A 12,737-nucleotide genomic window follows, 5' to 3' on the forward strand; every position below is an offset into this window, starting at 1 on the left:
GGGTTAGACAGCTATTTGGGGGGATTAGGGAGGTGGGAGGGTTGAGGAGGATTACTACACAGCAGTTAAATAATAATAATAATAATAATAATAAAAAACTAAACTGCATACTGGCAGACTGTCTGCCAGTACCTAAGATGGTGGTGGCCAGTGGGGGGTTAGGGAGGGAAGAGAGTTGTTTAGGAGGAATCAGGTGGTGTCAGCTGTAAGGGTAATCTCTACACTAGAGTTAAAATTAACCTTACAAGCTACTTTATTAACTCCTTCACTGTGTGGAATAATAGAAGTGGGGTGCCCAGCTGCAGTTAGTGGCATTCTAATTACCAAAAACCTATGGCAAAGTCATGTTTGTCTGCTAGTTCTAAATAAAGAGGATCCGAGAGAAGCTTTTACAACCATTTGAGCTATCATTGCACAAGCAGTATGTAAATAATTTCAGTGAGAAACTCAAAATTTGTAAAAAGGTTAAAGATTTTTTTATATGATAGCATTTGGCGGTGAAATGGTGGCATGAAGTATACCTAAATGGGTCTAGATCAATACCTTGAGTTGTCTACTTTTTTAAAAAAAAAACAAGGCTATATTTCTGTTCAAACGGAGGGATAGCAAAAATGCTAAAAATTATCCGGTATTTTGGCCAAGTCTTCTCTGAAACTCCCGGTACCAAAAGGGTTAGGTATGATGCTTGCCCTCAAACCTCTCTGGCAGTAGAAAAACTACAATTTCAGATGTAAATTTTAGAACAATGGACAAACTAAATGATAGTTTGGCATTTTTTGTTGTTGTTTCTTTACTATTAATAGTTAAATGTTTAATGTCTGTTTAAGGATATTAACATTACAACATGAATCACATGGTCATAGACAAAGAACGGCACTGTGCCCAAGGACTATTTGTAACAGGGTTTGCTAACCCTGAGGCCGACACTGCTAACAATAAAGTTAAAAATTTTTTGTAGATTTTTAAAAAGAAGATTTTTTTTTTTATGATTCGTCTGTAAGAGATTTTAACTTTCGTTAACCTTTGTTTAACTTTGTTTAGTTAAACCAGAGAAAGGGGATGCGCTATAAAATATATTTATAAATACATTGTAACCTATAGTAATCATCATGATATGTTTGGGTATTATACAGATAAAACTGTATAATATCAGACTGATGTTCTCAGCACATGTGATTTGATGTTTCTACACTTTATATGTATTAATTAGCAGGATTTATTAAAGGGATAGTAAACACCAAAAATGTTATTCTTTAACAAGATAGATAATCCCTTTATTTACCATTCCCCAGTTTTGCATAATCAACAATGTTATAGAAATTTACTTTTTACCTCTGTAATTACCTTGTATCTAAGCTTCTGCTGATTGCCTCCTTATCTCAGATTTTTTGACAGACTTGCATTTCAGGCAATTAGTGCTAATTCCTAAATAACTCCACGTGCATGAGAACAATGTTATCTATATGAAACACATGAACTAGCGCCTTCCAGCTGTGAAAAACTGTCAAATGCATTCAGTTAAGAGGCAGTCTTCAAGGGTTTAGAAATTAGCATATGAGCCTACCTAGGTTTAGCTTTCAACTAAGAATACCAAGAGAACAAAGCAAATTTGATGATAAAAGTAGATTAGAAAGTTGTTTGAAATTACATGCCCTATCTAAATCATGGAAGTTTAATTTGAACTTTACTATCCCTTTAAAGGAAAAAGTACCATAAAGGGACAGCGAACCTTGACAGTTTCCAGCAATTTATTTACCTGCTGGAGTGTATTGTTTGGAAATAACTATTTTACCTTTATTTTGTCATTTGAAATAGCTGCTTTCCTACTGAAATCTCTACCTATAATACAAATTTAAGTTATGTATGAAACAAAATTAATGGAAATTCCAAAATTAAATTTCCCAATCAAATGATATATTAATAATATATAGTATTATTTATACAATTTAATTTCCTGAGGTTTCTATCCCCATTCCTCTTCTCACCACACCCCCTTTTCAGAGGTATTCATTTCGTTATATTTGTTTACAAGTTTGTTTACTTATAGCTTGGTATTTTTTCCCTATTTTTCACCATACTTTTGAGCATATTATTGACTATATTCTTAAAGCCAACATGTGCAATTATTAGCTACATAACTATTCTCATACATCTAGATTACGAGTTTTGCACTATGGAAGGTGCGAAACGAACGCAACAAAAGTTGCGTTATTTCACCCTCCATAGCACTGCCATTACAAGTTTCAGAAAAGCCGCCTTGTGCGTGCGATATGGTTGCGATAAACTCCATACCGCACAAAATCCAAGCGCTGCTTTAACGTGCTCGTGCACGCTTTCCCCATAGACATCAATGGGGAGAGAGTGTTAGAAAAAAAACTAACACCTGCGATCGCGGAATGAAATGCTCCGTAACGCAACCCCATTGATGTCTATGGGGAAAAAAAAGTTAGGTTTAAACTTAATACCCTAACATAATGCCCAAGTCTAAACACCCCTAATCTGCCACCCCAACATTGCCGACACCTAAATAAAGTTATTTACCCCTAATCTGCCGCCCCCAACATCGCCGACCCCTAAATAAAGTTATTAACCCCTAATCTGCCGCTCTCGACATCGCCGTCACTAATAAAAGTTATTAACCCCTATTCCGCAGCTCCCCGACATCGCCGCCACTAATAAAAGTTATTAACTCCTATTCTGCCGCTCTAGGGACTCTGATAGATTCTGTAGAAATGAAAATTTACCTTGACGGAGTCCAGGTTATCAAAGCTTCTAAATTCCTGTCGGGTTCTTCATTCCATTCCGCGCCCTTTGGTGGCTCAGTGTATGGAAGTAATCGGCTTAATGGTAGCGGCAATGGACATAGTGCCGTTTGCACGCTTACATCTCAGACCGCTGAAACTATGCAGGCTCAGTCAGGGGAGCGGGGATTACACAGATTTGGCCACTCAACTGAATCTGGACAAAGAGACCAGGGATCCTCTTCCCTGGTGGCTATCTCGGGTCCATCTGTCCAAAGGTATGACCTTCGCAGGCCAGATTGGACTATTGTAACAACAAATGCCAGCCTTCTAAGTTGGGGTGCAGTCTGGAACTCCCTGAAGGCTCAGGGATCGTGGACTCAGGAGGAGTCTATCCTTCCAATAAATATTCTGGAACTAAGAGCGATATTCAAGGCTCTTCAGGTTTGGCCTCAGTTAGCAACTCTGAGGTACATCAGATTTCAGTCGGTCAACATCACGACTGTAGCTTACATCAACCATCGAGGGGGAACAAGAAGTTCCCTAGAGATGTTAGAAGTTTCAAAAACAATTCACTGGGCAGAGATTCACTCTTGCCACCTATCAGCTATCCATATCCCAGGTGTAGAGCACTGGGAGGCGGATTTTCTAAGTCGTCAGACTTTTCATCCGGGAGAGTGGGAACTCCATCCGGAGGTATTTGCACAACTGATTCTCCGTTGGGACAAACCAGAACTGGATCTCATGGCGTCTCGCCAGAACGCCAAGCTTCCGTGTTACGGATCCAGGTCCAGGGATCCCAAGGCGACACTGATAGATACTCTAGCAGCGCCCTGGTCTTTCAACCCGACTTATGTGTTTCCACCGTTTCCTCTGCTCCCTCGACTGATTGCTAAGATCAAGAAGGAGAGAGCATTGGTGATTCTGATAGCACCTGCGTGGCCACGCAGGACCTGGTATGCAGATCTAGTGGACATGTCATCCTTTCCACCATGGTCTCTGCCTCTGAGACAGGACCTTCTACTTCAGGGTCCTTTCAACCATCCAAATCTAATTTCTCTGAGGCTGACTGCCTGGAGATTGAACGCTTGATTTTATCAAAGTGTGGCTTCTCCGAGTCAGTTATTGATACCTTAATACAGGCACGAAAGCCTGTCGCCAGGAAAATTTACCATAAGGTATGGCGTAGATATCTTTATTGGTGTGAATCCATGGGTTACTCATGGAGTAAGGTCAGGATTCCTAGGATTTTATCTTTTCTCCAAGAAGGTTTGGAAAAAGGATTGTCAGCTAGTTTCTTAAAGGGACAGATTTTTGCTCTGTCTATTCTTTTGCACTAGCGTCTGGCAGATGTTCCAGACGTTCAGGAATTTTGTCAGGCTTTAGTTAGAATCAAGCCTGTGTTTAAACCTGTTGCTCCACCATAGAGCTTAAACTTGGTTTTTAAGGTTCTTCAAGGAGTTCCGTTTGAACCTCTTCATTCCATAGATATCAAACTTTTATCTTGGAAAGTTCTTTTTTTTTTTTTTGGTAGCCATTTCCTCGGCTCGTAGAGTCTCTGAGCTATCTGCCTTACAATGTGATTCTCCTTATCTGATTTTTCATACGGATAAGGTAGTCCTGCGTACCAAACCTGGGTTCTTACCTAAGGTGGTATCTAACAACAATATCAATCAAGAGATTGTGGTTCCATCCTTGTGTTACACAATCTGGACGTGGTCCGTGCTTTAAAGTTTTAATTACAAGCTACTAAAGATTTTCGTCAAACATCTGCTTTGTTTGTTTACCCTGGACAGAGGAGAGGTCAAAAGGCTTTGGCAACCTCTTTTTTCTTTTTGGCTAAGAAGCTTAATCCGCTTAGCCTATGAGACTGCTGGACAGCAGCCTCCTGAAAGGATTACAGCTCATTCCACTAGAGCTGTGGCTTCCACTTGGGCCTTTAAAAATGAGGCTTCTGTTGAACAGATTTGCAAGGCGGTGACTTGGTCTTCGCTTCATACTTTTTCAAAATTTTACAAATTTGATACTTTTGCTTCTTTGGAGGCTATATTTGGGAGAAAGGTTTTACAGGCAGTGGTTTCTTCCATTTAAGTTCCTGCCTTGTCCCTCCCTTCATCCGTGTACTTTAGCTTTGGTATTGGTATCCCACAAGTAATGGATGATCCGTGGACTGGATACACCTTACAAGAGAAAACACAATTTATGCTTACCTGATAAATTTATTTCTCTTGTGGTGTATACAGTCCATGGCCCGCCCTGTCATTTTAAGGCAGGTAATTTTTAAATTTAAACTACAGTAACCACTACACCCTATGGTTTCTCCTTTCTCGGCTTGTTTTCGGTCGAATGACTGGCTATGACAGTTAGGGGAGGAGCTATATTACATCTCTGCTTTTGGGTGTCCTCTTGCAACTTCCTGTTGGGAATGAGAATATCCCACAAGTAATGGATGATCCGTGGACTGGATACACCACAAGATAAATAAATTTATCAGGTAAGCATAAATTGTGTTTTTTGGAGCTAAATTTATTTTTGTAAAACAAATCCACAGATGCAACTTCTATAGCTTCACTACTGCTCATTGACTACACATACAACTCATGCAACTTCATTAGTGCTTGTTAGGTACAGGCACAACTCATGCAGCTTTATTAGTACGTGTTAGGTACAGGTGCAGCTCATACAGCTTTATTAGTGCTCGTTGGCTAGAGGTACAACTCATACAGCCTCGTTATTGTTTTTTTTGCTACAGGTGCAACTTCTACAGCTTCATTAGTGCTTGTTGAGTACAGGTGCAACTCATACAGCTTCATAAGTGCTTGTTAGCTTCAGGTTTAACTCATACAGCTTTATTAGTGATTGCTAACTAGAGGCACAACTCATACAGCTTCATTAGTGTTTGTTGGCTACAGGCACAACTCATACAGCTTTATTAATAATCGTTGGCTACAGGCACAACTCATACAGGTCATTAATACTTGTTGGTTACAGGTACAATTCATACAGCTGTATTGTTGATAGTTGTCTACAGGCACAGCTCATACAGCTTTATTAGTGCTTGTTGGGTACAAGTGCAACTCATACAACTTTAGTAGTGTGCGCTGGCTACAGGTACAACACATACAGCTTTATTAATGATTGCTGACTAGAGACACAACTCATACAGGTCATTCATGCTTGTTGGTTGCAGGTACAACTCATTCAGCTTATTAGTGATTGTTGACTAGAGGTACAATTCATACAGCTTCATTAGTGCTTGTTGGCTACAGGTAGAACTCATACAGCTTCATTGGTGATCTTTGGCTACAGGTACAACTCATACAGGTCATTAGTTCTTCTTACTGGAAAGCAGTGCTGGAGTGCAGAAAAGTGTACACATTGAAAGCACTCAAATTCCCTCAGAAATTGACTAGATCTAGAGAGTAACAAAAGTAAAAAAATAAAAAATATTTTTTATTAAGACAATTTTACAATAATGGACACACATACGTTAAAAACACAGGAATGGATTCTAGGCCTAAAAATTGTAGTGGTGAGAGGTATGTGTCAGGGTTTTTTCCCTGCTTTGTTTGCCATGTGCTGCTTGCAGCCATTTTACTAACCTCTCTTGCTGACTCTGGTGCATACTGTGTGATGCTGCTCATTTCCTGCACTTCCTTTTATGGCCAGACTGGTGTACATCATCCGTGTGAGACAGGATGCAGTCTCAGAATTGTGATGTCATCACTTATTATTTAAAGGGCCTCTGTTCAGTATGCTTTGCCCTTGCGTTGTCTCAGTCCTGTTTGTGAGAGCTCCTGTGTATTATCAAGGGAAATACCAATGGCACTACTTATGATTAAAACGTTCTCATATGTGTGATTACTTAATAGTAAATATCTCATAGAGGTTGGTGCTTGTACTAATCAATGATTCAAAACAAATCAGTAAAGAACTGAAAAAGAATACAAATATAGCACTCACAACGTTTTTATTGGTAAATAATGAATCTAGGAGCAAAGGATGAATTATGGAAAATAAAACATAACTTTTACTTCATTGGTTAAAAACAAAGGGTACGGAAATAAAGATTAAAATTGGCATATGCTTACTTGGAGGGGTAAATTCTGAAAATATTAGTGTGGTGCGAAACAATTGTGCAGCCTAAATAGGAGGAGACCCTGTAAGTTTATAACTGTAACATATTTACTGAGTAAGTGTATTATTGTAATTAACAGGGAATAATAGTCTGGTTAAGGTATCAAACAGATCATTTATGTCCTGACATCGCAGCTCAGAACAGACAACTGCTAATTCTATATGTAGAGCGAATAATGGTACCTTGTTATCTGAGGTAGGGAAATGATGTGAAGGTACCAAGGACATGTACCAAATTATATAATCAAATGTTCCTGTTATTTATATATTATATATTATATATTCATACCTTAACCAGACTATTATTCCCTGTTAATTACAATAATACACTTACTTAGTAAATATGTTACAGTTATAAACTTACAGGGTCTCCTATTTAGGCTGCACAATTTTTTCGCTCCACACTAATATTTTCAGAATTTAAGCATATGCCAATTTTAATCTTTATTTCCGTACCCTTTGTTTTTAACCAATGAAGTAAAAGTTATGTTTTATTTTCCATAATTCATCCTTTGCTCCTAGATTCATTATTTACCAATAAAAACTTTGTGAGTGCTATATTTGTACACTTTTTCAGTTCTTTACTGATTTGTTTTGAACTCCTGTGTATTACCTGGCTGTCTGACGTCCCTCCTGGTTCCTGATCCCTGGCTTGTTCCTGATTCTACTGTTCTCCTTGTTCCTGATTCTGACTATTCACTTTGACTCCTGACTCAGCTCGTCTGACTATTCGCTTTGGCTCCTGACTCGGATCGTCTGACTACCAGCTCTGGTTTTGATTCCTGGCTTGTTATTTGACTTGTGGACTTTTTATTATTTTTTCTATTAATAAAGGTGTGATTTATTTTGCACTTCTCGTCTCAGTCTGATTCCTGGCATTCCTGGCTCCCTGACGCAAGGACCATGAATCCTGATGGTGCTAATAATCCACCTTTACCTGCCATAATTTCCAGGATGGGTGAACAGGATCACCGCTTGGATCAATTTGCACTAGCCCTTCAAATCCTGCTGACTCGCATTGCACATTTGGACCAAAGTGTCCTGCAAGTTATGGCTGCTACTGTTTCTGCTGCTGCACCTAGTCCTACCAGGAGCATGTCCAGTTCTGCACCTCTACCTCAGCGATATGGAGGCGATCCTAATCAGTGCAGAGGGTTTTTTAACCAGGTGGGCATTTACTTTGAGATGTTACCTCAGGCGTTTCCCTCTGACAGAGCTAAGATGGGATTTCTCATCTCGTTACTCTCTGACACAGCTTTTGCCTGGGCTAATCCCTTTTGGGAGACTAATAAACCTGTGATTTCAAATTACCCTGAATTTGTGGCCTCCTTTCGAAGGGTATTTGATGTTCTGGCTCGCTCCTCCTCTGCTGCTAAACGACTCATGTCCATTCAGCAAGGTACAAGATCTGTTGCTCAGTATGCCATTGAGTTCCGTACGCTTGCCGCAGAGGTAGGTTGGAACAATGAAGCCCTTGTTGCCGCCTTCTTTCATGGGCTCTCTGGTGCGATTAAAGATGAAGTTGCTACCAGAGATTTACCAGAAAATCTCGAGACATTGGTGTCTTTTTTGATCCTAATTGACATCAGACTAAGTGAGAGGCCCTCTTTCAAGGAGCGCTTGCAGAAGCCTTCTGTTCCGTTGTCTCCTACGTGTTCGTTCCCACCCATGCCTCCCTCTCCTCCCATGCCTCCTGGTCCCGAGTCACCAGGTACTGCTGAGCCAATGCAGTTGGGATTCACGTGTCTCTCCATGGCGGAGAGGGGCTTTAGGAGGAGGGAGGGGCTCTGTCTCTATTGTGGGTTACAGGGCCACCTTTTAAAGTCTTTTCCTTCTTGGCCGGGAAAACCTAACACCTAAGGTCCTGTCAGGGGCAGACCCTGGGTGGTTTATCCTTGTCCCTGGAACCGCTAAAGGAGAAACCTTTGGTCACGGTTTTCTTTTCCTGGGTGGACTCCTCCATAGTCACCCAGGCTCTTGTTGACTCCGGTGCTGTGGGCTATTTTATTGACAGTGCTTTTGTATCTAAGCACTCCATTCCTGTTTTGCCTTGGTCCGTTCCGCTTGCTATTGAGGCCATTGATGGCAGGCCCCTTCAGCCCGCACTCGTTACTCACGAAACTGCTCCGTTATCCATGGCTGTTGGGGCTCTACATTTTGAAACCCTCCAATTCCAGGTGATAAACTCTCCGCATTTTCCGGTTGTTCTGGGTTATCCCTGGCTCCTAAAGCACAATCCCAGTCTCGACTGGTCCAGGTCTGAAATTTTGTTTTGGTCTCCACAATGTATTTCCACTTGTCTTCGGAAACCAGTTAAAGTCTTGTGCACTTCTTCGGAATCTCAATTGCCAGAGGAGTACCGAGAGTTCTTAGACGTTTTTGACAAGGTGCGTGCTGGTACGTTGCCTCCTCACCGGACTTACAATTGTGCCATAGACCTGCAACCCGGAGCCATTCCTCCTCGGGGGCCGGGTTTACCCTCTGTCTGATGCAGAGAATTTTGCTATGGAGGAGTATGTTGCCGATGCTCTGTCGCAGGGGATCATCCGCAAATCCTGCTCTCCTGCAGGGGCTGGCTTCTTCTTTGTGGCGAGTTAAGACCATGCATCGATTATAGGGGTCTTAATCGTCTTACCATTAAGAATGCTTACCCTTTTCCACTCATTACGGAACTCTTTGACCGCCTCAAGGGAGCTACGGTCTTTACTAAACTTGATTTGAGAGGAGCATACAATCTCGTTAGGATCAAGGAGGGCCACGAATGGAAAACTGCATTTAACACCAGGAGCGGACATTATGAGTATCTTGTAATGCCCTTTGGCCTATGTAATGCTCCTGCTGTTTTCCAGGAATGTATTAATGATGTCCTACAAGATATGTTGCAACAGTGTGTTGTGGTGTACTTAGACAACATCCTCATACACTCACCCACAGTTGAGGCTCATCGTTCTGATGTTACACGTGTTCTTCAGAGACTATGTGAGAACGGCCTGTTTCTTCTGTTAAGTGTGATCAGTCCACGGGTCATCATTACTTGTGGGATATTAACTGCTCTCCTACAGGAAGTGCAAGAGGATTCACCCAGCAGAGTTGCTATATAGCTCCTCCCCTCTACGTCACCCCCAGTCATTCTCTTGCACCCAACGACTAGATAGGATGTGTGAGAGGACTATGGTGATATATTTAGTTTTTATATCTTCAATCAAAAGTTTGTTATTTTATAATAGCACCGGAGTGTGTTATTCCTTCTCTGGTAGAATTTGAAGAAGAATCTACCTGAGTTTTTCTATGATTTTAGCCGGAGTAGTTAAGATCATATTGCTGTTTCTCGGCCATCTGAGGAGAGGTAAACTTCAGATCAGGGGACAGCAGGCAGATTAATCTGCAAAGAGGTATGTAGCAGTTTATTATTTTCTGACATGGAATTGATGAGAAAATCCTGCCATACCGTTATAATGTAAACTCAGCCTTGAATGCAGTAGATGTAGCTGATATCAGGCTGTCATGTATGTATATTTTACACTTCAGTTTTCTGGGAAATGGTACTTCTCTGGCTTTTAAACTGTATACATAGACTTAACCTATTTTGCAGGGACTTGCAATAGGTTTTAAATGACAATTAATTATTGAGGTAAAACGTTTTTTTGCTGGCATGTAAAAACGTTTTTTTCTCTGAGGTACTGGGTGAAAAAATGTTTTGGGCACTTTTTTTCCACTTGGCAATAGTTTTGATTTAAATTAGAGCAGTTCACTGATCCCTCTCACTGTTATGTGTGTGGGGGAGGGGCCATTTTGGTGCTTTCACTATGCATCAGAAAAACTCAGTCAGAGGTTCATTTTCTTCCTGCATGATCCGGTTCATCTCTACAGAGTTCAGGGATCTCAAGAGTCTTTTTTGAGGGAAGTAATCATTCACAGCAGAGCTGTGCTGATTGTATTGACTGTGATATAAAAAACGTTTATTTGTGTATTTTTTTCTGCTGCCTGGGTTAGTTATCATTTGCTGAGGGGAACAATCCTTTGCTAAAACTGTATATTCTGACAAAGATTGATGCTATAACTTAATTATTTTATCTGTTATAATATTTTCTGTGCTTCTTAAAGGCACAGTTCGTTTTCATATTATTTGTAAATTACTTTGAAAAGTATTTCCAAGTTGCTGTTTATTTGCTAGTGTGTTAAACATGTCTGATTCAGAGGAATATCTCTGTGCTATATGTGTTAATGCCAAAGTGGAGCCCAATAGAAATTTATGTACTAAATGTATTGATGCTACTTTAAAAAATAGTCAATCTGTACAAATTGAACATATTTCACCAAACAACGAGGGGAGAGTTATGCCGACTAACTCGCCTCACGTGTCAGTACCTGCATCTCCCGCTCAGGAGGTGCGTGATATTGTAGCGCCGAGTGCATCTGGGCGGCCATTACAAATCACATTACAAGATATGGCTACTGTTATGACTGAGGTTTTGGCTAAACTACCAGAACTAAGAGGTAAACGTGATCACTCTGGGATGAGAACAGAGTGCGCTGATAATGCAAGGGCCATGTCTGATACTGCGTCACAGTTTGCAGAACGTGAAGACGGAGAGCTTCATTCTGTGGGTGACGGTTCTGATCCAAATAAACTGGACTCAGACATTTCAAATTTTAAATTTAAGCTTGAGAACCTCTGTGTGTTACTAGGGGAGGTATTAGCGGCTCTGAATGATTGTAACACAGTTGCAATCCCAGAAAAAATGTGTAGGTTGGATAAATATTTTGCGGTACCGACGAGTACTGACGTTTTTCCTATACCTAAGAGACTTACTGACATTGTTACTAAGGAGTGGGATAGACCCGGTGTGCCTTTCTCACCCCCTCCTATATTCAGAAAAATGTTTCCAATAGACGCCGCCACACGGGACTTATGGCAAATGGTCCCTAAGGTGGAGGGAGCAGTTTCTACTTTAGCTAAGCGTACCACTATCCCAGTGGAGGATAGCTGTGCTTTTTCAGATCCAATGGATAAAAAATTAGAGGGTTACCTTAAGAAAATGTTTGTTCAACAAGGGTTTATATTGCAACCTCTTGCATGTATTGCGCCTGTCACGGCTGCAGCAGCATTTTGGTTTGAGTCTCTGGAAGAGACACTTCAATCTTCCACACTAGATGACATCACACACAAACTTAAATTCCTTAAGTTAGCTAATTCATTTATTTCAGATGCCGTAGTACATTTAACTAAACTTGCGGCTAAAAATTCAGGATTCGCCATTCAGGCACGCAGAGCTCTGTGGCTAAAATCCTGGTCAGCTGATGTTACGTCTAAATCTAAATTGCTTAATATTCCTTTCAAAGGGCAGACCTTATTCGGGCCCGGCTTGAAAGAGATTATTGATGACATTACAGGAGGTAAAGGTCATGCCCTGCCTCAGGACAAGGCCAAAGCCAAGGCTAGACAGTCCAATTTTCGTTCCTTTCGTAATTTCAAAGCAGGAGCAGCATCAACTTCCTCTGCACCAAAACAGGAAGGAGCTGTTGCTCGCTACAGACAAGGCTGGAAACCTAACCAGTCCTGGAACAGGGGCAAACAGGCCAGAAAACCTGCTGCTGCCCCTAAGACAGCATGAATTGAGGGCCCCCGATCCGGGACCGGATCTAGTGGGGGCAGACTTTCCCTCTTCGCCCAGGCTTGGGCAAGAGATGTTCAGGATCCCTGGGCGTTAGAGATCATATCTCAGGGATACCTTCTGGACTTCAAATCCTCTCCCCCAAGAGGGAGATTTCATCTGTCAAGGTTGTCAACAAACCTAACAAAGAAGGAAGCGTTTCTACGCTGCGTACAAGATCTTTTATTAATGGGAGTGATCCATC

The sequence above is a fragment of the Bombina bombina genome, chromosome 7 (assembly GCF_027579735.1).
Source record: "Bombina bombina isolate aBomBom1 chromosome 7, aBomBom1.pri, whole genome shotgun sequence".
NCBI lineage: Eukaryota > Metazoa > Chordata > Amphibia > Anura > Bombinatoridae > Bombina > Bombina bombina.